This window comes from Ranitomeya imitator, chromosome 2 (genome assembly GCF_032444005.1).
Source record: "Ranitomeya imitator isolate aRanImi1 chromosome 2, aRanImi1.pri, whole genome shotgun sequence".
NCBI classification, from domain to species: Eukaryota; Metazoa; Chordata; class Amphibia; order Anura; family Dendrobatidae; genus Ranitomeya; species Ranitomeya imitator.
The window spans coordinates 808,365,331-808,392,089 of NC_091283.1; the positions used below are offsets into that span (position 1 = coordinate 808,365,331).

General features: G+C 45.2%; 1 protein-coding gene and 1 long non-coding RNA gene across 4 annotated transcripts in view; one reads left to right on the forward strand and one right to left on the reverse strand.

Moving 5' to 3' along the window:
* The window catches only part of LOC138665885 (uncharacterized), a 56,358-nt gene extending 53,556 nt beyond the window's left edge, over nucleotides 1–2,802 (forward strand). For both annotated transcript variants that reach the window (XR_011318535.1, XR_011318534.1), the window contains exon 4: nucleotides 2,453–2,802. This is a non-coding gene — a long non-coding RNA (uncharacterized lncRNA). The remainder of the gene's footprint in view (nucleotides 1–2,452) is intronic.
* ADGRA1 (adhesion G protein-coupled receptor A1) overlaps nucleotides 1–26,759 on the reverse strand; it is an 873,399-nt gene that overhangs the window by 523,052 nt on the left and 323,588 nt on the right. The window lies entirely within an intron of this gene.

A 26,759-nucleotide genomic window follows, 5' to 3' on the forward strand; every position in this document is an offset into this window, starting at 1 on the left:
AGGGGTTAAACAGGCGGATGGTCACAATGACGTCCAAGTCAGGCAACAGATCAAGCATACAGAACTCAAGGCACAGGAGAACAATCCTCACAAGCTGAATGTACATCTGGCAGAGTTCTGGGAGACACAGCTCAGTTAAGTAGCATAGCAATTACCTGGAATAATGAACACTTGGAGACAGCCGATGCCTCACAGTCTCAGGTTGGATAGTTGAGCTGTCATTCAACACACTGACAGCTCAGCATGCCCTGTACCAGATTGGATGGCCAAGCTGGCAATCAAAATACTGACAGCTTAAGCACACCCTTATACCAGATTGGATGGCCGAGCTGTCAGTAACTGCATCCCACACACACTGAGTGGTAGAACCATGACACCAGTGTTCTCCATTATGTCTGCCATGAATGGAGTGGTGGATAAGAATATGTGCTACGGCACTATTCCAAGAGCTGAACATTGATAAACTCCAAATGGAGTGGCAGTGCACATTCTTGAATGCCACTCCATTTACAAGGGAGGTCAGTTCAGGTAGTCTACATTTCTACTGGTGAACCAGTAGAAAGATAATAGTTGCTTATCACTGACATACCCCTTGAAAGGCAAAGTCCATAGTAAGGGTCTGTTCACCTGGATTTTTTTTTAAAGATGGAAAAATCTGAGTTCTCATGCAGACTTTTTACAGTTTTTTTTACATGGTTTTGAATTTTTTTTAAGCTCTTTTTTCCCACATGATTTTTTGCAGTAATTTGAAGAAGTGATGTGTAAATTCTTTTTTTTTTATTTCGTAGTTTTCAAAACCTCATTTATTAGAAAAAATGCTTGTTGTATGGACAGGAATGTGGACTTCCCATTGAAATCAATAGGAAGCTTATACAAAAAGTATTTAAAGTGTTTTTTATGTCATTTTTGGATAGGATTTGTTTCAAAATCCATATAAAAACTCAGTGTGAACATACTCTAAGGTTATGTATGCACATACTCTTTCTTAGGTATTTCTGCCTGTAATCCTCCTGAAAATACGTGGCAAAACCAACACAAAAAACTTAACATAATACAATGTAAAAGAGATTTTGCTGTGCACATGATCAGCCTTTTGCTTTCTTTCTTTTGTTTTTTTTTTAAACACTTTCGGAATCGTTGAATTGGTTAAAACAATTAACATATTTATTCTGTGGGCAGCTTCATTTGGATGTCACAGCTCTGTACACTTGAAAGTACATGGAAAAGATGCCAATGGCAGAGCTACTCAAAAGCAACAGCAGAACAACCACTGGTGTTTTTCTGAATAGATTTCACCTTGGAAAACTCTTAAAGACGTCGTGTGCACATACCCATAAGGTTGCTTCAGAAGTCTGTATAAAGCACGAAACACAATGCACCTGACATGCCGATAGTCTCCCGACTTGAGCGTGTCAGCTTTATACATGTCTATGAGGCTGTGATGCACGGCACGGAAGAGCCAAGGCCAGACCGTTCATTGCAGTTCGTGCTCGGACTGATTTGCACAGACATTTGAAACAGCCGTTTGAAACATTGAGAACAGCTTAAAATTTTGTATGTGTAAGGGGGTGGACAAGAGAGAAGGTGAGTACAGTTGGTGCCTGAGTAACTGCAAGTGAACACCGCCATCTGCTGGTCAAAGGTGAAAGTGAAAGTAAAGGACTAATTCTAGTAGTAGGAACCTCAAGGGTGGAAGTGCATGTTCCCTGGGAAGAGATCGAAGATGACACCAGGTCAGGTGACATCTGTGTCACAGTTACAAATTGTAAAAGGCTTAGCCAGGCCGAGAAGGGAAGAGTTGGTGCCAGAACCTGTACCAGGCAGGTCGTGTGGCTGCAAAGTGAGCATCATCTCCACTGAAGGGTTTGAGAGCAGTCAGATGCCAAAGAAGGCCTGAGCAGTGAGGAAGATCCATGACCAGCGCTATTAGAAGACCTTAACTAGCACCAGTAGAAGACCGTAAGCAGCGCCAGTAGAAGTCTGTGACCAGTGCCAGTAGAAGACCATGACCAGATCCAAACCTTGCTCATGATACGATCCGGCTGTAGCAGAGGGATGTTCCTGTGGGCCATTACTGTTACACCCGGTCTAGCTTCTGTACCTTCCCAGGGTCCCCATCGGGACTCCCGCTCTGTGCCGGCTTCATGCTGTCCGGATGCAGCCTCTGCTCCTCCTCCCTCAGCTGCTTCCTGACGTGCAGCCAGCAGGTTCCCGAGCAGAGTACTTAGGTCGCGCGCGCACTCATTCCCTGTCTCTTAAAGAGACAGTGCACATTTTTCAAAAGTTCTTCTAATCAATGGTGTGTTAGTGATCACTATTTCTAGCCCCTCCACCATAGGGAGGGTGCTGGAACAACAAGTATCCACTGTTGCTTACTTCCGGTTCCTGTCTGCATGTGCTCCTGTTTCTGAAGTTCTTTTGCTAGTACTTTGCTTCTACTGTGTTTCCACAGATCATCAGCTACCTGTTACCCGGCTATCCTGGATGATGACAGTTCAATCTACGCAATCCGGTCTCGTCCCATCAGTCAGCCATCTACCTCTTTGGACAACACCAGATTCGCCGGTACCAGCTCTTACCCGTATTCCTGGTATCATCTGGTTAGCTCTACGTCTTCCGCTAACCCTGCTTGTCCATCTGTTCTGCTGGGTCAGCTGCCACGAGTTCGGGGTCTAACTGGAGGTAGCACCCGGGTCCCCCAAGCATTCCATTGTGACCCTGTTCAAGGGGACATACTACAGGTGTCAGGGCCTCACATAGTTACGCCCCCTTTGGAGCCCCCTAGACCGTGGTCCCGAGGTTCCACATTAAACTTCAATAAAAACGAGTGTGAACTTCATCTTCTTTGCCTCCGTTTCCATTTGTTACAATTACTTCCAGCTCAGACGTATAGTATAGGGTGTGGGTTGGAGCCGTACTTCAGGGTATGGAGATGGCCAGTGTCATGAGCACACTGTATACCCACAGTTACTTGCATATTTAGGACTAGCTGAAAGTGCCGGTGAACCCCGCTAGAGCCAGCATAAGGCCGGGGTCACACTTGCGATTGTGATGCGAGAAACTCACGCAAGTCTCTCACATCAATACCCGGCACTGCTGCCTTCATTCGGGACTGGAGTTTGTGGCTACATGTATTTCTATGCAGCTGAACACTCCGGTCCTGAATGCCGGCGGCAGTGCCGGGTATTGATGCGAGAGACTCGTGCGAGTTTCTCGCATTACACTCACAAGTGTGACCCCGGCCTAATGATCAGAGGAGCTTACAGAGGCTACGACGGGGACAGGCCTAGTACTGAGAGTGATGCCCGTTAAGCTGAGACATAAAGGCATTAATAGTTGTTTAACTGCTAGATAATAAGAACATGAAGAACAGGGTATATAATAGAAAGTTGCATAGATATTATGTTTAGTCGCATCGCTGTGTTCTGGTAGTCATAGTATAATGTTTTGACCTTGCTACTGTCGCCCATAATATTGTGCTTACTTGAATACATATATATATATAAATATATATAAATAAATATATATATATATATACTAGCTATTGAACCCGTTCTACGCCCGGGTGGCGAGCATTTATATTGGTATATGGTCTCCATCCTGTCATGTGCTGCTCCATCCTGCGTCCGCAGCCTGTCATGTGCTGCTCCATACTGCGTCCCCATCCTGTCATGAGCTGCTTCATCCTGCATCCCCATTCTGTCATGTGCTGCTCCATCCTGCGTCCCCATCCTGTCATGTGCTGCTCCATCCTGCGTCCCCATCCTATCATGTGCTGCACCAATCCTGCGCCCCCATCCTGTCATGTGCTGCTCCCATCCTGTGCCCCCATCCTGTCATGTGCTGCTCCCATCCTGCGCCTCCATTCTGTCATGTGCTGCTCCATCCTGCACCCCCGTTCTGTCATGTGCTGCTGCCATCCTGCACCCCCGTTCTGTCATGTGCTGCCCTATTCTGTCATGTGCTGCTCCCATCCTGCGCCCCCGTTCTGTCACATGCTGCTCCCATCCTGCGCCCCCGTTCTGTCATGTGCTGCTCCCATCCTACGCCCCCATTCTGTCATGTGCTGCTCCCATCCTCCGCCCCCGTTCTGTCATGTGCTGCTTCCATCCTGCGCCCCCGTTCTGTCATGTGCTGCTCCCATCTTGCGCCCCCGTTCTGTCATGTGCTGCTCCCATCCTGCGCCCCTGTTCTGTCATGTGCTGCTCCCATCCTGCGCCCCTGTTCTGTCATGTGCTGCTCCCATCCTGACATGCCACCGTTCTGTCATGTGCTGCTCCCATCTTGCGCCCCGTTCTGTCATGTGCTGCTCCCATCCTGCGCCACCGTTCTGTAATTTTCTGCTCCCATCCATATGCCCCATACACTGCTCCATAAAGGTTTATGGCCCCCATAAGATGCTCCATATTATATGCCCCGTACACTGCTCCATAAATTTTATGGCCCCCATAAGATGCTCCATAGTATATGCCCCGTACACTGCTCCATAAAGGTTTATGGCCCCCATAAGATGCTCCATATTATATGCCCCGTACACTGCTCCATAAAGGTTTATGGCCCCCATAAGATGCTCCATAGTATATGCCCCCGAACACTGCTTCATTATGGTTGATGGCCCCATAAGATGCTCCATAGTATATGCCCCATACACTGCTCCATAAAGGTTTATGGCCCCCATAAGATGCTCCATATTATATGCCCCGTACACTGCTCCATAAAGGTTTATGGCCCCCATAAGATGCTCCATATTATATGCCCCGTACACTGCTCCATAATGGTTTATGGCCCCCATAAGATGCTCCATAGTATATGCCCTGTATGCTGCTCCATAATGGTTTATGGCCCCCATAAGATGCTCTATAGTATATGCCCTCGTACTCTGCTCCATAATGGTTTATGGCCCCCATAAGATGCTCCATAGTATATTCCCTCGTACTCTGCTCCATTATGGTTTATGGCCCCCATAAGATGCTCCATAGTGTATGCCCCGTACGCTGTTCCATAAAGGTTTATGGCCCCCATAACATGCTCCACAGTATTATATGCCCCCGTACACTGCTCCATTATGGTTGATGGCCCCATAAGATGCTCCATAGTGTATGCCCCGTATGCTGCTGCGATATATATAAAAAAATAACATACTCACCTATCGTCGCTGGGCGCCGAGTGCTGGTGGGCCTGAGCAGGCGGAGACACCGGCGCTCTGTGGGGGTCAGGTGCCGGTATCGCCGCTAGCTCAGGCCCCCCAGCACTTGCTATATTCACCTGTTTGTCCCGTTCCAGCGCTGCGCGCCGCTCCGTGTTCCGGGTCCTCTGGCTGTGACTGTTCAGTCAGAGAGCAGCGTGGATTAAGCGCGTCATCGTGCCCTCTGAACTGTGAACGTCACAGGCAGAGGACCCGGAACATGGAGCCGCACGCAGCGCTGGAACGGGGGACAGGTGAATATAGCTGATACTTACCCTCCTGGCGCGTCCCTGCCTCTCCGTTGGAGATCGCGGTGTGCGTTCAGTGTTTACGCATACTGCGATCTCCGGGGAGCATCACTCTGTGCTGTCCAGACTGCGCCGGCGCTTGCGCTTGCGCAGTCTATAAAGGCTTCGGACAGAGTGACGCTCCCAGCGTTATATTATAGATATATACTTAGAGATAAATTTTCTTTCTGTGTTAGTCAAATAAATAGTGTTGGTTAAGTAACACTATATTCTCATGTTCTGCGCTCTTGCATCCAAGTTATCTGCTTACATACAGTATGGTAAAAAAATAAAATTCTTCACCTCGATTCTTTAAAAATTGCTTTATAGTACTGGAGTGTACAATTTACTGCTCTCCATGTAATACACTGGATAAGTCATTTATGAATCGTTTATCAGCTGATTTGGCTGCAGTTATAAATGTATCTGGCAACATAAATGTTTACCCGGTCAGCGCAGGGAAGGTCTGTAAAAGATTACACTTTGGCATATAAGTACGTGCAGAGAAAAAGCCATAGTGAGAGGCATTCGCACACATGCCGCCGTGCTTTGCCATTTTCACACATCTGTAATTCTCTCACAATGGAAAAATAGAAAGAAGTGCAATAATTAACAGGCTGCGGACAATGGAGCTATTTATGAATATGTGTAGGAGGAAACAGACTGAAAGTCTTTATACTCAGCCAGCTGGACACTGCACCTGATCAGAGATTTGCATTTGTCAAATCATAGAAATAGGCATCAAGTTTAACCGTTTAACCCCTTTTTTTTTGAGTTGCCGCATTCTTTGATTTTTTTTATTTCCAGCCTATTGTCTATTCTGCATTCCTCTCGTCCTCCTGGCTATAAATGGTGACTTTACTTATATTTTCCCAGCTTTTCCAAACATAGAACATACAACTTGTGCAAGGGAATCTTGAAAGAGCTGTAAACCATATCTGCCATAGAGATGAGCAAAAGGTTTGAGCTGCACTGGTCCTGCAATGAGATAGGTCCTCCATGGCAGCGCGACCAGGGCTGTGTGCACGTCTAAGTTGGAAAAACCTCTGCCCAGCATGTTGAGCATCCCTGCCACCATGTAGGCTCACAAGACATTATGACATCAAATAGTGACCCAAGTCATGAGGTTGCAAAACGCAGAGTGACATTTAGCTGACCGGAGTATGCAGATTTCGGGTCAGTACAGTGAGCTGCAACTAGGCTCCAAGTGTTCTAGGTCGCCACTCTCCTGCATTCTACAAACCAAGGAGAGCAAATGTGAGCTGCCAGCGGGTTGCAACACACTGTGACGGGGTCCCGCCGAAAGGGATCCCCTGTAACTGGGACTAATATACCATCCCCAGTTACAGGTGAAATCAACAAGAAATAGAATGTATTATTATGCCTAAATTCCTCCCCAAAAGTATTTTAAGAGTGTATGTGGGGCACAGTGTGTAAAATAAATAAAACTTTAAAAAAAGACACTGCCAGTTTGAATCTCTGTTTGTAGACCTGTTTATATATATATATAGACAGTGCTCAAAAAAAAAATAAAGGGAACACTTAAACAACAGAATATAACTCCAAGTAAATCAAACTTCTGTGAAATCAAACTGTCCACTTAGGAAGCAACACTGGTTGACAATCAATTTCACTTGCTATTGTGCAAATGCAATAGACAACAGATGGAAATTATTGGCAATTATGAAGAAACCCTCAATAAAGGAGTAGTTCTGCAGGTGGGAACCACAGACCACATCTCAGTACCAATGCTTTCTGGCTGATGTTTTGGTCACTTTTGAATGTTGGTTGTGCTTTCACACTCGTGGTAGCATGAGACGGACTCTACAAACCACACAAGTGGCTCAGGTAGTGAAGCTTATCCAGGATGGCACATCAATGTGAGCTGTGGCAAGAAGGTTCGCTGTGTCTGTCAACGTTGTGTCCAGAGGCTGGAGGCGCTACCAGGAGACAGGCCAGTATACAAGGAGACGTGGAGGGGGCCGCAGGAGGGCAACAACCCAGCAGCAGGATCGCTACCTCTGCCTTTGTGCAAGGAGGAACAGGAGGAGCACTGCCAGAGCCCTGCAAAATGACCTCCAGCAGGCCACAAATGTGCACGTGTCTGCACAAACGGTTAGAAACTGACTCCATGAGGATGGTTTGAGTGCCTGACTTCCACAGATGGTGGTTGTGCTCACAGCCCAACACCATGCTGGACGCTTGGCATTTGCCACAGAACAACAAGATTGGCAAATTCACCACTGGTGCCCTGTGTTCTTCACAGATGAAAGCAGGTTCACACTGAGCAGATGTGACAGACGTGACAGAGTCTGGAGACGCCGTGGAGAGCGATCTGCTGCCTGCAACATCCTTCAGCATGACCAGTTTGGCAGTGGGTCAGTATTGGTGTGGGGTGGCATTTCTTTGGAGGGCCACACAGCCCTCCATGTGCTCACCAGAGGTAGCCTGACAGCCATTAGGTACCGAGATGAGATCCTCAGACCCCTTGTGAGACCATATGCTGGTGCGATTGGCTCTGGGTTCCTCCTAATACAGGACAATGCCAAACCTCATGTGGCTAGAGTGTGTCAACAGTTCCTGCAAGATGAAGACATTGAAGCTATGGACTGACCCGCCCGTTCCCCAGACCTGAATCTGATTGAGCATATCTGGGACATCATGTTGCGCTCCCTCCACCAACTTCACGTTGCACCACAGACTGTCCAGGAGTTGGCGGATGCTTTAGTCCATGTCTGGGAGGAGATCCCTCAGGAAACCATCTGCCACCTCATCAGAAGCATGCCCAGGCATTGCAGTAAGGTCATACAGACACGTGGAGGCCATACACAATGCTGAGCATCATTTTGACTTGTCATGAGGCATTTCCACTGAAGTTGGATCAGCCTGTAATTTGACTTTCCACTTTGATTTTGAGCATAATTCAAAATCCAGACCTCCATGGTATATTCATTTTGATTTATATTGATAATTGTTATGTTTTATTGTTCTGAACACATTCCACTATGCAATGAATAAAAATTTGCAACTGGAATATTTCATTCAGAGATACCTAGGATGTGGTATTTTAGTTTTCCTTTTTTTTTTGAGCAGTGTATATATATATGTATATATATATATATATATATATATATATATATACATATATATATATATATATATATATATATGTATATATATATATATATATATATATATATATATATATATATATTAGAATGTAAGTCCGCAAGGACAGGGTCCTCTCCCCTCTGTACCAGTCTGTCACTGTAAACTTGATTACTGTAAACGATATCTATAACTCTGTATGTAACCCCTTTCTCTTGTACAGCACCATGGAATAAATGGTGCTATATAAATAAATAATAATAATATATATATACAGCTATGGAAAAAATTAAGAGACCACTGCAAAATGTTCAGTTTGTCTGACTTTTCTCTTTATAGGTATATTTTTGATTACAATGTAAATTGTTCCTTTATTCTATAAAATTCTGACACGTCTCTGAATTTCCAAGCAATAAATATTGTATTTTTTCTGACATAGAAAAAGGTCAAAATAAAAAAAAAAAAACAGTGCTTTCAGACCTCAAATAATGCAAAGAAAACAAGTTCATAATCATTTAGAAACAACAATAATAATGGAAGAGTTCAGAAATCAATATTTTGTGGAATAACCATGATTTTTAATCACAGCTTTCATGCGTCTTGGCATGCTTTCCATCAGTCTTTCACACTGCTTCTGGTGCAAATATGAAAGCAGTTCTTCCTTGTCTGATGGCTTGTGACTAGTGTTGAGCATTCCGATACTGCAAGTATCGGGTATCGGCCGATACTTGCAGTATCGGAATTCCGATACCGAGATCCGATATTTTTGTGGTATCGGGTATCAGTATCGGAGGTGTAAAATAAAGAATTAAAATAAAAAATATTGTTATATTCACCTCTCCGGCAGCCCCTGGAACATCACCGCGAGTCACCGGCGTCCGGCAGGCTTCTTTGTTCAAAATGAGCGCCTTTAGGACCTGCGGAATGACGTCGCGGCTTCTGATTGGTCGCGTGCCGCCCATGTGACCGCCACGCGACCAATCAGAAGCCGCGACGTCATTCCTCAGATAAATTCCTAGAATGAGCGCCTTTAGGACCTGTGGAATGACGTCGCGGCTTCTGATTGGTCGCGTGGCGGTCACATGGGCGGCACGCGACCAATCAGAAGCCGCGACGTCATTTCGCAGGTCCTAAAGGCGCTCATTTTGAACAAAGAAGCCTGCCGGACGCCAGTTCCTCGCAGTGATGTTCCAGGGGCCGCCAGAGAGGTGAATATAACAATATTTTTTATTTTAATTCTTTATTTTACACCTCACTATGGATCCCAGGGCCTGAAGGAGAGTTTCCTCTCCTTCAGACCCTGGGATCCATCAGGATACCTTCCGATACTTGATGTCCCATTGACTTGTATTGGTATCGGATATCGGTATCGGCACACCGCGATCTCCAACAGAGAAGCAGGGACCGCCAGGAGGGTGAGTATCGGCCATATTCACCTGTCCTGCGTTCCACCGCTGAGCGCCGCCATCTTCCCGGTCTTCGGCCTGTGACCTTCAGTTCAGAGGGCGCGATGACGCGCTTAATGCGCGTCGGCGCCGCCCTCTGACTGAACAGTCACAGCCAGGAGACCGGGAAGATGGTGACGCGCAGCGCTGGAACGGGACAGACAGGTGAGTATAGTAAGTGCTGGGGGGCCTGAGCTGGCGGCGATACCGGCACCTGACCCCCACAGCGCGCCAGTGTCCCCGCCTGCTCAGGCCCCCGGATGGTTGCAGCACATACCAGGATGGGGACGCTGGATGGAGACGCAGGATGGTTGCAGCACATACCAGGATGGGGACGCAGGATGGTTGCAGCACATACCAGGATGGGGACGCAGGATGGAGACGCAGGATGGTTGCAGCACCTTCCAGGATGGGGACGCAGGATGGGGACGCAGGATGGTTGCAGCACATACCAGGATGGGGACGCAGGATGGTTGCAGCACCTTCCAAGATTGGGATGCAGGATGGGGACGCAGGATGGTTGCAGCACATACCAGGATGGGGATGCAGGATGGGGACGCAGGATGGTTGCAGCACATACCAGGATGGGGACGCTGTATGGAGACGCAGGATGGTTGCAGCACATACCAGGATGGGGACGCAGGATGGGGACGCAGGATGGTTGCAGCACATACCAGGATGGGGACGCAGGATGGGGACGCAGGATGGTTGCAGCACATACCAGGATGGGGACGCAGGATGGGGACGCAGGATGGGTGCAGCACATACCAGGATGGGGACGCAGGATGGGTGCAGCACATGACAGGATGGGGACGCAGGATGGGTGCAGCACATACCAGGATGGGGACGCAGGATGGGGACGCAGGATGGGTGCAGCACATACCAGGATGGGGACGCAGGATGGGTGCAGCACATGACAGGATGGGGACGCAGGATGGGTGCAGCACATGACAGGATGGGGACGCAGGATGGGTGCAGCACATACCAGGATGGGGACGCAGGATGGGTGCAGCACATGACAGGATGGGGATGCAGGATGGGTGCAGCACATACCAGGATGGGGACGCAGGATGGGTGCAGCACATGACAGGATGGGGATGCAGGATGGGGACGCAGGATGGGTGCAGCACATGACAGGATGGGGACGCAGGATGGGTGCAGCGCATGACAGGATGGGGCGCAGGATGGGTGCAGCACATGACAGGATGGGGACGCAGGATGGGTGCAGCACATGACAGGATGGGGACGCAGGATGGGTGCAGCACATGACAGGATGGGGACGCAGGATGGGTGCAGCACATGACAGGATGGGGACGCAGGATGGGTGCAGCACATGACAGGATGGGGACGCAGGATGGGTGCAGCACATACCAGGATGGGGACGCAGGATGGGTGCAGCACATGACAGGATGGGGGCGCAGGATGGGTGCAGCACATGACAGGATGGGGACGCAGGATGGGTGCAGCACATGACAGGATGGGGACGCCGGATGGGTGCAGCACAAGACAGGATGGGGGCGCAGGATGGGTGCAGCACATGACAGGATACCTTCCGATACTTGATGTCCCATTGACTTGTATTGGTATCGGATATCGGTATCGGCGATATCCGATACTTTTCGGGTATCGGCCGATACTATCCGATACCGATACTTTCAAGTATCGGACGGTATCGCTCAACACTACTTGGGACTATCCATCATCCTCTTAATTACATTCCAGAGGTTTTCAATGGGGTTCAGGTCTGGAGATTGGGCTGGCCATGACAGGGTTTTGATGTGGTGGTCTCTTAATTTTTGCCAGAGCTGAATATATACATATATATATATATATCTATAATATAACGCTGGGAGCGTCACTCTGTCCGAAGCCTTTATAGACTGCGCAGGCGCAAGCGCCGGCGCAGTCTGGGCCTCACAGAGTGACGCTCCCGGGAGATCGCGGTATGCGTTCACACTGAACGCACACCGCGATCTCCAACAGAGAAGCAGGGACCGCCAGGAGGGTGAGTATCGGCCATATTCACCTGTCCTGCGTTCCACCGCTGAGCGCCGCCATCTTCCCGGTCTTCGGCCTGTGACCTTCAGTTCAGAGGGCGCGATGACGCGCTTAATGCGCGTCGGCGCCGCCCTCTGACTGAACAGTCACAGCCAGGAGACCGGGAAGATGGCGGCGCGCAGCGCAGGAACGGGACAGACAGGTGAGTATAGTAAGTGCTGGGGGGCCTGAGCTGGCGGCGATACCGGCACCTGACCCCCACAGCGCGCCAGTGTCCCCGCCTGCTCAGGCCCCCGGATGGTTGCAGCACATACCAGGATGGGGACGCTGGATGGAGACGCAGGATGGTTGCAGCACATACCAGGATGGGGACGCAGGATGGTTGCAGCACATACCAGGATGGGGACGCAGGATGGAGACGCAGGATGGTTGCAGCACCTTCCAGGATGGGGACGCAGGATGGGGACGCAGGATGGTTGCAGCACATATCAGGATGGGGACGCAGGATGGTTGCAGCACCTTCCAGGATGGGGATGCAGGATGGGGACGCAGGATGGTTGCAGCACATACCAGGATGGGGATGCAGGATGGGGACGCAGGATGGTTGCAGCACATACCAGGATGGGGACGCTGGATGGAGATGCAGGATGGTTGCAGCACATACCAGGATGGGGACGCAGGATGGGGACGCAGGATGGTTGCAGCACATACCAGGATGGGGACGCAGGATGGGGACGCAGGATGGGTGCAGCACATACCAGGATGGGGACGCAGGATGGGTGCAGCACATGACAGGATGGGGACGCAGGATGGGTGCAGCACATACCAGGATGGGGACGCAGGATGGGGACGCAGGATGGGTGCAGCACATACCAGGATGGGGACGCAGGATGGATGCAGCACATGACAGGATGGGGACGCAGGATGGGTGCAGCACATGACAGGATGGTGACGCAGGATGGGTGCAGCACATACCAGGATGGGGACGCAGGATGGGTGCAGCACATGACAGGATGGGGACGCAGGATGGGTGCAGCACATACCAGGATGGGGACACAGGATGGGTGCAGCACATGACAGGATGGGGACGCAGGATGGGGATGCAGGATGGGTGCAGCATATGACAGGATGGGGACGCAGGATGGGTGCAGCACATGACAGGATGGGGCGCAGGATGGGTGCAGCACATGACAGGATGGGGACGCAGGATGGGTGCAGCACATGACAGGATGGGGACGCAGGATGGGTGCAGCACATGACAGGATGGGGACGCAGGATGGGTGCAGCACATGACAGGATGGGGACGCAGGATGGGTGCAGCACATACCAGGATGGGGACGCAGGATGGGTGCAGCACATGACAGGATGGGGGCGCAGGATGGGTGCAGCACATGACAGGATGGGGACGCAGGATGGGTGCAGCACATGACAGGATGGGGACGCCGGATGGGTGCAGCACATGACAGGATGGGGGCGCAGGATGGGTGCAGCACATGACAGGATGGGGACGCAGGATGGGTGCAGCACATGACAGGATGGGGATGCAGGATGGGGACGCAGGATGGGTGCAGCACATACCAGGATGGGGACGCAGGATGGGTGCAGCACATGACAGGATGGGGACGCAGGATGGGTGCAGCACATACCAGGATGGGGACGCAGGATGGGTGCAGCACATGACAGGATGGGGACACAGGATGGGTGCAGCACATGACAGGATGGGGACGCAGGATGGGTGCAGCACATGACAGGATGGGGACGCAAGATGGGTGCAGCACATACCAGGATGAGGACACAGGATGGGTGCAGCACATGACAGGATGGGGGCGCAGGATGGGTGCAGCACATGACAGGATGGGGATGCAGGATGGGTGCAGCACATGACAGGATGGGGGCGCAGGATGGGTGCAGCACATGACAGGATGGGGACGCAGAATGGGTGCAGCACATGACAGGATGGGGACGCAGGATGGGTGCAGCACATGACAGGATGGGGACGCAGGATGGAGCAGCACATGACAGGATGGGGACGCAGGATGGGTGCAACACATGACAGGATGGGGACGCAGGATGGGTGCAGCACATGACAGGATGGGGCGCAGGATGGAGCAGCACATACCAGGATGGAGACCATATACCAATATAAATGCTCGCCACCCGGGCGTAGAACGGGTTCAATAGCTAGTATATATATATATACATATATATATGTGTATATATATATATATATTTTTCATACATATATATATATGTATAATAAAAAAGGGAAATAGGTACAGTATTTCCTATTTTTCTTTACATTTTTCTGCAAGATTAGCAAAAAAGATTATAAAAATTGCCAAATAATTAAACCCCATGTATTGCAATAAAAGAAGGGAGAAATTATTACAATATCTGAACTAGAGAATTTTTTTAGGGCCATTAAAAGGGAATGTAACGATAAAACCCCAAAATGTGCCTGATCAGGAATGAAGGAAAATTATCCAGTTCCGAATTGTTAGCAAACATTGTAAACTTGTATAAATTAAATTTGGTCCTAAATTCAGTCAAAATGGTGCTTTAATTAACAAGAAATATGCTGATTTTGTAAACTGGGCAGTCGTTATGTGCCACGAGCAGGTATTTACATAAAGACTTATACGACAGATCAAAAATAAATCGCTGATGAAGTGGGGCCATTGGCATTATTTCTACATGGCCTTTATCTCTTTGTAGCCAAATGGAGCATATGTAGTTATGAGATAAGTTTCAGGAACAGGCTAGGAGGCTATGGGGTGATCAGTTGGTCAATCATCCATAAAAAGGATAATAGAAACAGAAAAAAATGATAAACATATAAAGGGTAGTCACAATGAATTGGAAGTGTGGACAATATGTCGGTTAAATGCATGGCTTGAGTTATACGCTTCCTATACTGTATAACTGACCACAAGGCAATCAGTTGTGTTTGCTTTACTGTAAACCTTTTATCCCCTGGAATTACAGGGATTTGTGAGCAGCTTTGCCCATGTGGCGCTTGTGATGCGGATGGAAGCAGCACAAAAAGGCTGCTTGCTCGGCTTAGCAAATCTGGCCAATTATATGGTGTGAGGATTGGTAAGCTGCGACAGGCTCAGCTCTCCCGAATTCTAATAGTGTACTGATCAACATCTGTGAGAGCAATCTACCAAACACGGGGTATAACTTCCACAATATGTCCGTCTACCTATTAATCGAAAGATTGCTAGAAAGGTATAATTAAATTATGATAATTGAGTGAAAAATTGTGATTTTTTTTTTATTATCCTATTGGGGAATTTCATATTTTGTATTTCTCTAACAAGATTTCTATTTTCTTAAAATTAAAAAAAGTGAAAAATATATACATATACCGGTAAGTTTGAAACAGTCTTCTTTTCCTAATTTTTTAAAAAAAAGAGATTAAAATAATTAACATGTTTGGTATTTAACCATCTGTAAACGTTCTATCAATCAAAATCTAAAATCAATTAAACCATACCATAAAAAATTCTAAGCAGAATTGTTATTTTTTGCACTTCACACTTCTGTAAAACATCAATAAACAGTGATTAATATGTCATATGGGATAAAAAAAAATGGAAAAGAAAAACAAAATACAAGCTCTCAGAGACTGATAAATGAAAAAGTTTCAGAGCTCAGAAATAGGAATGAGTGGCCCCGTGGATATCCAGGTTCAGACTTATGCATAGTGCTGCTGTGATTTCTTTTTTCTATATAATACAGTCTCGCAGCTTGCACATGTTCACACTTGGAGGTGCTTGTCAGTTTTTTCTGTATTTATATAAATATATATATATATATATTTTCTATAGAAGTTTGGTATCTATGTTGTCACATTGACCTAAAGGATCATGTTGTTCATCTATTCTTCCAAATATACTTCGAAAAAACAAAACTCAAAAGAACTATGGCGGGATTGTAGGAGGGGTTATTCACCATTTCACCTCACCTGTTTTTCTGTACATTATATGTTAAAATGAATGGTTTTATTCAAATCTACAACTCATCCAGCACAAGGACAAGCCCTTATACAGACCGCTATGTTGACAGAAAAATAACAAAGTTATAACTCTTGAAAGAAGGAAAGAAAAAAAATGAAAACCCAGAAATTAATAAAATTACTCGTCATGAAAGTGGTAAGAAATATCTATACACAGATGCAGCAAAGCAAACTTTGCAGAATAGTTCCTTTTGAGCGCCTTGACAATATACTAGGTCAAGAGACACGCAGTCCTATAGAAGCCCACGTACAACACATTGCAATATCACCATAAACAGAACCAAATGAGAAGGTCGGGGAATGTGCTAACGTCAGACATCTGTGAGGAGTGTCGTGGACTCTGGCTCACAATGACTGCTGTATGAACGTGAGAAGACCTCCTCCACTTCTCCGCAGCCGTAACTTTAGATGGTGTTTTCTTTAGACCTGTCAGTAGAAGTGAATTCTGACGGGTTCTCCTCGGAACCGCACTCTTCCTGGCTCCTAGGTCGGACACGCAGGAGTAGTGTTTAATGCAAAGTCAGAGTAAAGTGATACAGTGCGTATGGGATCATACTGATGAATAATGAAATTGTGGCTTTCAGATGTTTCAGGTATTATGAATTCTTCATGAGCGAGGAGCATCAGTTAGTTTTGTAGATTTCATTTAGAACACTGGACATCAAATATAAGTTTTGGATACTATACAAGCTTCTTCTAGTTAGTACTTACGAGGCCACAAAGCGCTAGTGATAGAGGTGGATGCCATGGAACGCATTATGGCTAGATATGGATGACTCACCGCCGCTTGTATCTGTTTTCTACAAGCATCCGCTGGGTTCACACTACTTTGGTGTGATCCGTTAAACGGACTATGTTACACCGCGGCATAAACGCGGTGTAAAATAGCCCGTTAACGCCGCCATTACTTCCTATGGCGGACGCATCGGTAGCGCATGCCCATTGTGCCATCATTGAGTGACGGACCCGAGACGCGGGCTGCAGCGTTTCCGGGTCCGTCACTGCTAGCGCAGATGAAGCTAGCAGTTGCTCCATCTGCGCTAGCGCTGTGCCAACGTCGGCACTTGCGTTAGCGCAGTTCGTTTAACGTATGTGTTGAACGGACTGCACTAACGCAGTGTGAACCTGGCCTTAGGATTCATAGAGCGTCTTTTTTTGGCATACAAGTCTGATATTAATGCCAGTCCATGGGTCCGTGAAACAATCGGACTGCATTCGACTGCCATTTTGCGATTTTCACAGATTGTTGCATAGGAAAAGATAGGGAAACTTTTTTTAACATACAGTACAAGAAAATGTGATGAAATACTGATGAATCTCGGATGACACTCTGACGAAAATTACTGATGAAACTCAGTCTATTTTTCTTGTATATGAAAAGAACTGACATCTAAATGAGCCTAGACATTCAATTTCTTTCTTTTCTAAAATTTAAAATATTTTTTTAGCCCCCTATGGGGAACTTGAACCTGTGCTCATTTGATTTGCTTATATTTTATCCTGCAATACTATATTTTTGCGTGGTAAATTGATGTTCTCCTACAAGGTCCAGCCACATGTCGATTGTTTCTTCTGATCAATAGAGTTCGCGGAAATCTAATCCAGGTTTCCCAGAGCTCTGATGAGACATGTGAACGCTGTTTTGCATTCTCAGCTGAATAAGGAGTAAAGAGTTCTTAAGAAATCTCTGACTAGTAAGATGTTGCCCAGGCTCCATAAAACTAATAGAAAAAAGACATGTTGTAAAGGAGATCAACAGGACAAATAGTAACTAAATATCAAAAATATTTTATTGAACAGTCTAGTAAGCAGACAACACAATTAAAAACAATTAAAAGCACAAAAGGTGCCCGTAATAACGGGAAACACAAGACATAGCCCACAGACAAAAATATATACTTAAATATATTGGCACCTGAGAAAGCTGAAATACATAACAGGGCGCATCCAAAAGAAGGAGCGATCATGACAATACATAGATCATATCCAGAATAATTATATAGATATTTCAATAAAGTAACACTGGAGAGCACCTGTCTCTGCTAGTGAACAGACTAGGACCATATAAAAGAGTGTACACACCCAGACTCCTGGCTATAAACCTATAGGTGGTAAGGACATATCTGCCCAAATACCATACTCTAAAATAACCACCGCAGGTTAGATATAATGACCCAACCTAAAAAAGGATAGTCTTATTAGGAGAGTATTTTGTATGGACATACCAATAGGATAAAGAATATTCAAGACCCATACGGGACAATAGCAGGTAGGTCACAGGTCCAGGTCACCGGTCCAGTCCGTCCTGTCAGTCAGGATACCAGTCAGAATGTCATAGAGAAGTCCGTGGGGCTATGTTGCCCTACGCGTGTCGCTGCATAAAAGCAGCTTCATCAGGGGCAAGTATGTCCGCTTACACCAAACTATACTTATATACAACTTACATAGTGTCAGGATTGATCCCAGCTGGGAAAGGAGCATCGGGTCTGGGACCGGAAATGGTGATGGCGTTGTTGCCCGAGTACTGCGCAAGCGCCAGGAAGAGACTGACCTCACCGCTGTAGGCGGGCCGTACGGCCGAAAGTTCCTACAGTGAGAGGAAACCATAGTAACCCAATGCATCGGGTCTAGGACCAAGAATAATGACAGCGATGTTGCCGGTGTACTGCGCAGGCGCTATGAAACAGCTGACGTCACAGCTGTAGGCGGGCCGTGCGGCCGGAGGCTCCCGTGGTAAGAAGAAACCATAGTAACCTGGTGCAAAAACACCGAGGAAAGGAGAAAACATGGCGGCCATTATTATCATCAGTGTTCAAAATATTTTTGATATTTAGTTACTATTTGTCCTGTTGATCTCCTTTACAACATGTCTTTTTTCTATTAGTTTTATGGTGTTTGTTTACTTGTTGAGGGGGATTCAGGATTTTTCTTACCCATAGGCTATATTCAAGGTGGTGCCCTCCATTTTTACAATTATAAAATGTTGCCCAGGCTCTGTTTATCATGCAACTCCCCAAACTACGGTACTTCCAACTTGAACTAGCACCAGAATCAGCAGTTTATATATGAGGATACAGATTTTTTTTCCCTTAACTCCTTCATCTATATCGCATGACGAATACAGATATTTGGAGCGAGCTCAGGAGCTGGGCCTGCTTCACACAGGTATTGGCTGTGTTATACAGTCAGCATTGATCTCTAACAGTAGCTCCAACTGCTACTGTTTAACCCCTTAAATGCCACTGTTAATTTTTAACAGCAGTATTTAAGATGCACAATGATGCACATTAGGATGCTCATCAGATCCCCCTCAATATAGTGAATGCCATCTTGGTACTCTTGTCAAGCCTACCCAGACTCTGCTTCGTGGGAGATCATGAATCTATGATTTCTTTCTCTGTATACTGTAATACAGTAGCACTGCAGTATGCAGAATATCAGATTACAGGCTCAAGTCCACTAAGAATGCTGAATAATACAATTGAAAGTTTAAAAAAAATTCTTAAAAAAATGTAAAAAAAACATAAGAATTAAAAATAACCAACATTTTCTTTTTTGAAAAGATTGAAAATAAATAGTGAACATATTCAGCATCACCCTGTCTGAAAAACATCTGAGTTATCAAAATATAAGATTGTTTAACTCATGTGGTAAACTCTGTAAAGAGAAATTAAATCACCTTCCCTGAAATGATGGAGTTAAAAGTCATCAAAACATCATATATACCTCAAAATGAAACCAGTAGAAATGTCAGCTAGCCTTGTAAAAAACCAAGTACATGCACAGCTCCATTATTGGAAAAATAAAAAGTTACACTTCTCAAAAACAGGCGACAAAAAAAATTATTTTTTTAACAAGTTTCTGAGGTTTGTTTTTCTTACTGAACATAAAAAAAAGCAAAAAACAAACTTGATAATGATTTAATTATACTAACCAGGAGAACCATGTTGTCAGATGTTCTTATCAAACACCTAAAACCCTAAAAACAAAAAGTCCCTGTCCCAGGTATACTGGTCTCCACTTCCTTCCTCTGGGTACGCTGCCTTCTGTTGTGCTCCACGTTGGGTTTTGCAAATTTGATCTATGACATCATCTCCCTCGATGTATTTAACCCCTTTCTGACATCGGACGTACTATCCCGTCGAGGTGGGGTGGGCCCCTATGACCACGGACGGGATAGTACGTCCAGCGCGATCGGCGGCGCTCACGGGGGGAGCGCGGCCGATCGCGGCCGGGTGTCAGCTGCCTATCGCAGCTGACATCCGGCACTATGTGCCAGGAGCGGTCACGGACCGCCCCCGGCACATTAACCCCTGGCACACCGCGATCAAAGATGATCGCGATGTGCCGGCGGTGCAGGGAAGCATCGCGCAGGGAGGGGGCTCTCTGCGGGCTTCCCTGAGCCCCCCGCATCAACGCGATGTGATCGCGTTGCTGCGAGGGTCTTACCTCCCTCCCTGCCTGCTCCAAACCCGGATCCAAGATGGCTGCAGATCCGGGTCCTGCAGGGAGGGAGGTGGCTTCACAGAGCCTGCTCAGAGCAGGCACTGTGAAGCAGCCTGCACTGCTATCAGATCGGTGATCTGACAGAGTGCTGTGCAAACTGTCAGATCATCGATCTGTGATGTCCCCCCCCTGGGACAAAGTAAAAAAGTTTAAAAAAAAATTTTCAAATGTGTAAAAAAAAATAAAAAAAAATATTCCTAAATAATGAAAAAAAAAAAAATATTATTCCCATAAATACATTTCTTTATCTAAATAAATAAAAAAAAACAATAAAAGTACATATATTTAGTATCTCCGCGTCCGTAACGGCCCGACCTATAATACTGGCCCACTAGTTAACCCCTTCAGTAAACACCGTAAGAAAAAAAAAAAAAACGAGGCAAAAAACAACGCTTTATTATCATACCGCCAAACAAAAAGTAAAATAACACGCGATAAAAAGGACAGATATAAATAACCATGGTACCGCTGAAAGTTTCATCTTGTCCCGCAAAAAACGAGCCGCCATACAGCATCATCAGCAAAAAAATAAAAAAGTTATAGTGCTGAGAATAAAGCGATACCAAAATAATTATTTTTTCTATAAAATAGTTTTTATCGTATAAAAGCGCCAAAACATAAAAAAATGATATAAATGAGGTGTCGCTGTAATCGTACTGACCCGAAGAATAAAACTGCTTTATCAATTTTACCAAACGGGGAACGGTATAAACGCCTCCCCCAAAAGAAATTCATGAATAGCTGGTTTTTGGTCATTCTGCCTCACAAAAATCAGAATAAAAAGCGATCAAAAAATGTCACGTGCCTGAAAATGTTACCAATAAAAACGTCAACTCGTCCCGCAAAAAACAAGACCTCACATGACTCTGTGGACCAAAATATGGAAAAATTATAGCTCTCAAAATGTGGTAATGCAAAAAATATTTTTTGCAATAAAAAGCGTCTTTCAGTGTGTGACGGCTGCCAATCATAAAAATCCGCTAAAAAACCCGCTATAAAAGTAAATCAAACCCCCCTTCATCACCCCCTTAGTTAGGGAAAAATTAATAAAATGTATTTAATCCATTTTCCCATTAGGGCTAGGGCTAGGGTTAGGGTTAGGGTTAGGGCTAGGGTTAGGGCTAGGGTTAGGGCTAGGGTTAGGGCTAGAGTTAGGGTTAGGGCTAGGGTTAGGGCTAGGGCTAGGGTTAGGGCTAGGGTTAGGGCTAGGGTTAGGGCTAGGGCTAGGGTTAGGGCTAGGGTTAGGGCTAGGGTTAGGGTTAGGGCTGGGTTAGGGCTAGGGTTAGGGCTAGGGCTACAGTTTGGGTTGGGGCTAAAGTTACAGTTAGGGTTTAGATGACATTTACAGTTGGGAATAGGGTTGGGATTAGGGTTAGGGGTGTGTCAGGGTTAAAGGTGTGGTTAGGGTTACCATTGGAATTAGGGTTAGGGGAGTGTTTGGATTAGGGTTTCAGTTATAATTGGGGGGTTTCCACTGTTTAGGCACATCAGGGGCTCTCCAAAAGCGACATGGCGTCCGATCTCAATTCCAGCCAATTCTGCGTTGAAAAAGTAAAACAGTGCTTCTTCCCTTCTGAGCTCTCCCGTGTGCCCAAACAGGGGTTTACCCCAACATATGGGGTATCAGCGTACTCAAGACAAATAGGACAACAACTGTTGGGGTCCAATTTCTCCTGTTACCCTCGGGAAAATACAAAACTGGGGGCTAAAAAATAATTTTTGTGGGAAAAAAAAGATTTTTTATTTTTACGGCTCTGCGTTATAAACTGTAGTGAAACACTTGGGGGTTCAAAGCTCTCACAACACATCTAGATGAGTTCCTTAGGGGGTCTAGTTTCCAAAATGATGTCACTTGTGGGGGGTTTCTACTGTTTAGGTACATTAGGGGCTCTGCAAACGCAATGTGACACCTGCAGACCATTCCATCTAAGTCTGCATTCCAAATGGAGCTCCTTCCCTTCCGAGCCCTCCCATGCGCCCAAACAGTGGTTCCCCCCCACATATGGGGTATCAGCGCACTCAGGACAAATTGGACAACAAATTTTGGGGTCCAATTTCTCCTGTTACCCTCGGGAAAATACAAAACTGGGGGCTAAAAAATAATTTTTGTGGGAAAAAATTTTTGTTTTATTTTTACGGCTCTCCATTATAAACTTCTGTGAAGCCCTTGGTGGGTCAAAGCGCTCACCACACATCTAGATAAGTTCCTTAGGGGGTCTACTTTCCAAAATGGTGTTACGTGTGAGGGGTTTCTACTATTTAGGTACATTAGGGGCTCTGCAAACGCAACATGGCGTCTCATCTCAATTCCTGTCAATTTTGCATTGAAAAGTCAAATGGCGCTCCTTCCTTTCCGAGCTCTCCCATCTGCCCAAACAGTGGTTTACCCCCACATATGGGGTATCAGCGTACTCAGGACAAATTGTACAACAACTTTTGGGGTCCAATTTCTTCTCTTACCCATGGAAAAATAAAAAATTGGGGGCAAAAAGATAATTTTTGTGAAAAAATATGATTTTTTATTTTTACGGTTCTGCATTATAAACTTCTGTGAAGCACTGGGTGGGTCAAAGTGCTCACCACACCTCTAGATAAGTTCCTTAGGGGGTCTACTTTCCAAAATGGTGTCACTTGTGGGGGGTTTCAATGTTTAGGCACATCAGTGGCTCTCCAAATGCAACATGGCGTCCCATCTCAATTCCTGTCAATTTTGCATTGAAAAGTCAAACGGCGCTCCTTCCCTTCCGAGCTCTCCCATCCGCCCAAACAGTGGTTTACCCCTCATATGGGGTATCAGCGTACTCAGGACAAATTGTACAACAACTTTTGGGGTCCAATTTCTTCTCTTACCCTTGGAAAAATAAAAAATTGGGGGCGAAAAGATAATTTTTGTGAAAAAATATGATTTTTTATTTTTACGGTTCTACATTATAAACTTCTGTGAAGCACTTGGTGGGTCAAAGTGCTCACCACACCTCTAGATAAGTTCCTTAGGGGGTCTATTTTCCAAAATGGTGTCACTTGTGGGGGGTTTCAATGTTTAGGTACATCAGGGGCTCTCCAAACGAAACATGGCGTCCCATCTCAATTCCAGTCAATTTTGCATTGAAAAGTCAAATGGCGCTCCTTCGCTTCCGAGCTGTGCCATGCGCCCAAACAGTGGTTTACCCCCACATGTGGGGTATTGGCGTACTCAGGACAAATTGTACAACAACGTTTGGGGTCCATTTTCTCCTGTTACCGTTGGTAAAATAAAACAAATTGGAGCTGAATTAAATTTTTTGTGAAAAAAAGTTAAATGTTCATTTTTATTTAAACATTCAAAAAATTCCTGTGAAGCACCAGAAGGGTTAATAAACTTCTTGAATATGGTTTTGAGCACCTTGAGGGGTGTAGTTTTTAGAATGGTGTCACACTTGGGTATTTTCTATCATATAGACCCCTCAAAATGACTTCAAATGAGATGTGGTCCCTAAAAAAAATGGTGTTGTAGAAATGAGAAATTGCTGGTCAACTTTTCACCCTTATAACTCCCTAACAAAAAAAAATTTTGGTTCCAAAATTGTGCTGATGTAAAGTAGACATGTGGGAAATGTTACTTATTAAGTATTTTGTGTGACATATCTCTGTGATTTAATTGCATAAAAATTCAAAGTTGGAAAATTGCGAAATTTTCATAATTTTCGCCAAATTTCCATTTTTTTCACAAATAAACGCAGGAACTATCAAAGAATTTTTACCATTGTCATGAAGTACAATATGTCACGAGAAAACAATGTCAGATTCACTGGGATCCGTTGAAGCATTCCAGAGTTATAACTTCATAAAGGGACAGTGGTCAGAATTGTAAAAATTGGCCCGGTCATTAACGTGCAAACCACCCTTGGGGGTAAAGGGGTAAAGCCCACACACACACCTGTGTCTTGGGATTGAGACTCTATACTCCTGTTTGGTGTGCTCCACTTTCTGTGCACTCTGTCTCTGTGACCATCCAAACCTGAGACTTAAAAGATCCACCTCACCAGGCGAGCCTAAATCCAAAACCCCAACAATAATGAAAAAATAGATTTTTTTTTGCACCAATTCACAGCAATTGGAGTTTTTTTCCTACTTTTCAAGTGCATTACATGGGAAAATGAATTGGGCTATTCAAAACTACAACACGTCCTGTAAAAAAACAAGCCCTCGTATTGCTATGTTGACCTCAAACATTTAAAAAAAAAGTTATGACTTTTGGATGGAAGGTGGAGAAAAAAATGAACTCACAAAAAATGAAAATTGTCTAAGGAGGGAAGAGGTTAAAGTTTTGCACCAGATTACTATTGGCTTTACTATTATATTTCCCCTTTGCCTTACTTACAGAGTCCAATCGGTGCTTTAGAGTCACAATAGATTGTTTTGACATCTTATTGATGTAGCCCGATACAATAAGAGGGACTCTGCTATCATACGGTGTTGAAATGACCTGGAAGGCTCATATATAGAGTTCAATGCAAAGTGCATTCTTTACACCAATTTTCAGTCCTGAGAGAACATAATAGACAACATATGACGCAAATATGACCTTGGTAGGTGCAGCAAAGCCCCATGAATGACAAACTCAGGTATGCTACATCTATATTGTAATTTTTTCATAAAGTCATAGTGCCTTGAAGGACCCATTGTCCCCTGAGATGTTTATTACTTTGCTTTTCCGACAATGAACTTGTTAATTTGTCACATTTTTCCATTGACTCAGGTACCCTCATAATCTGGATCAAGCTGCTCGATTTGGCATTTGTATAAGAGAAGTGGAATATTTGTCACGCTCATCAGAAATGATGCTAGACTTCATTAGCTACTGACTCATTATTACTCATTCTAATTATAGCCTGTGCATGTTAACAAAGAGAATGCTGAAAGTGGAAAATAAAAAAAAGTTCTTCATAAAGGTAATATTTAAGGCAGGAGTACAAATGTGTCCTTCCTTATCTTTTCTCTTGTCTTGACAAATTCTGAGATTAGTGGCGCTATATGACCACACTTTGAAAAAATACATGATTTGCGATACTCTGTCAGGAGATGTTTAGGTTGCATTGATGGTTTATTCAAAAGAATAGGAGTTGTTCTGCAGTACACAGCAGCTGCCACTACACTTTTATTAGAACTGCAGTTTACAACTCTATTCAAAGGGGTTAAATTCATTAAGACTGGCGTAGCACACACCAGTCTTAACAAAAAGCTTTATCCCAAAGCAGAAAAATGGATCTCAGAGCAATTAAAATTTAAAATTTTATTGATGATTATAATTAAAAAACAATTCCATCATCATTTTGATAAATAAATACATAAAAAACATGAAAAACAGAAAAAACAGGGTTAAAGTGACACCAAGTGACACGTCCGGTAGGTGGTCAAAACAATCCAAAGGGCATATCAAAAATTAACAAACAGCTAAGCCGATAATAATATTAAATAATATTGATATACAACAGGCCATGGGCTACCAGCGCATATGTGTGCAAAAAGGCAAATAATAAATACAAATATAAAATAGCCTGCACACAATTACCAATTGCAAGAGATTTCAGAAAGGGTGCCTCCTGTATAATTAAACAATGTAATACCCGCAACTTCAGAATGTACAGAGCACCCAATGCAGATATGTCATGCCATAGCCAGATACTAAGGGATACAATTGTAATTGAAGTCACTAAAAAGCACGCTGAAGATTAACAATCAATTAAAAAGTGCCCATATTAGGCCAACCTTGAAAGGAGGACGTGAAGTACAACCCCAACGTGCGTTTCGCTATAATGCTTCCTCGGGGGGCGTGTTAACAAAAAGCTTGCTTGCGTCAAATTCATTAAGGTCCCCAATGCCCTTTAAGAACTCGGGTGCACCATTGCTGTGGTTTGTACCTCCCAGCTCCAGTCAGGTGCGGTAATAACATTTCAGGTGTAAGAAATGCTGCCAGTTTTAATGAACTTGACTTGCAGCATAGCCACCACATCCTTCCCCAGCTGGGTCCACTCAGGTAGAGTTAGCCAAATTTGGCATAAAAACGTCTATTGTTCCAAAATCGTGTGCAACCGCACATTGCGCAAAACAGTTTTTACCCCACTATTCTGGCAAAAACACTTTGATGGGACTGACCACAAAGTGTTTACATCCTGCTTCCGCCAGAGAAAATAACGTCTGATTGGTGGAGTTGCCAGGTGTGAAAACCA